At 56.9% G+C, this 1,016-nt stretch overlaps 1 pseudogene across 1 annotated transcript, besides 1 other annotated feature; it reads left to right on the top strand.

Annotated features, from left to right (window-relative positions):
• NCS54_00757200 lies at positions 1 to 816 on the top strand (annotated as a pseudogene). The gene is made up of 2 exons: positions 1 to 426; positions 760 to 816.
• Positions 1 to 816: a sequence feature.
• Positions 817 to 1,016: the final 200 nt, after the last annotated feature.

The following is a 1,016-nucleotide window of genomic DNA, read 5'->3' as shown; positions in this document are numbered from 1 at the left end:
ATGAAACTCGACCGCGGCAAGAGCTTCGTCGACGGCCACGGCCTCGTTAAAGATATCCACGTCACCGAGTTCCAGACAGCCATTGACGAGCTTTTGCGTAAGGCACGCGCCAATGACTCCGAGTCTGTGATTGACGCTGCGAAATTGGTCGTAGTCAGTGTGCGTCGTATTACCCACGACGCGAAGGTGCAACGGAGCGACGGCCAAGACTCTGCCCGGCAGCGGGCGAAGCTGAGGGGCGAGGTCTCATCGGCCACCAACAGCCTGATCACGACGTCCATGAACTATGCCTCTGGCGCCGGGATATATCCGCTCTCCCTGCTTGATGCTGCGGCATCACGCCTCGCAGGTGCCATTGCCGACTTCCTCCGGCTGGTCAAGGTCCAAACTACCCCGGCTGAGGACTTAGAGGACGATGATGGAACTGTGAATCCTGTGGATTCTAGCAGCTCCCTGACTCCCGTTGGCACCGAACACGGTTCTACTACCCAGCACGCGGGGGCTCCGGAGAGTGCACACTCACCGACCTTGAGTGCTACAACTCTTTCCGACCACCCACAGAGCCCTACGCTCGCAACAAGTCAATGCCCGAGGTCAGCACTGCACCAAACGGAGTCGTCCTCGGGCATGCCGGTGGGGACAAAAATGTGATCAGCCGACGAGGACCGTGCTGGCCAGACGCCTCGGCCGTTGGGGATTGTCAAAGTTAGTCATTGGATATGGTCTACGCATGACGATTCACTCTAATCAATGATATAGGCCTACCTCGAGGATCAACGCACTCACCTCGTCGGAGCGCTTGCTGCATCGCTTAAAGTCTGTCTCGGCCCATTGCCCCGCCTAGTAGTCTAGGGAGATGGCCACGCGAAATGGGTGTTGATACGTCTGATGAGAAGCCGGCGGGGTGATAGTTTAAGTCCAGGTGCTCCCGTGGCCGGCCGGAATCTTAATGTAACTACATCACCAGTGAGCGGATCAAAAATCCCTCAATCTCTCTTCTTTCCATTCGATCACAT

Source organism: Fusarium falciforme, chromosome 6 (assembly GCF_026873545.1).
Source record: "Fusarium falciforme chromosome 6, complete sequence".
Taxonomy (NCBI): Eukaryota; Fungi; Ascomycota; class Sordariomycetes; order Hypocreales; family Nectriaceae; genus Fusarium; species Fusarium falciforme.
This window is presented reverse-complemented; position numbering and strand designations above follow the sequence as displayed.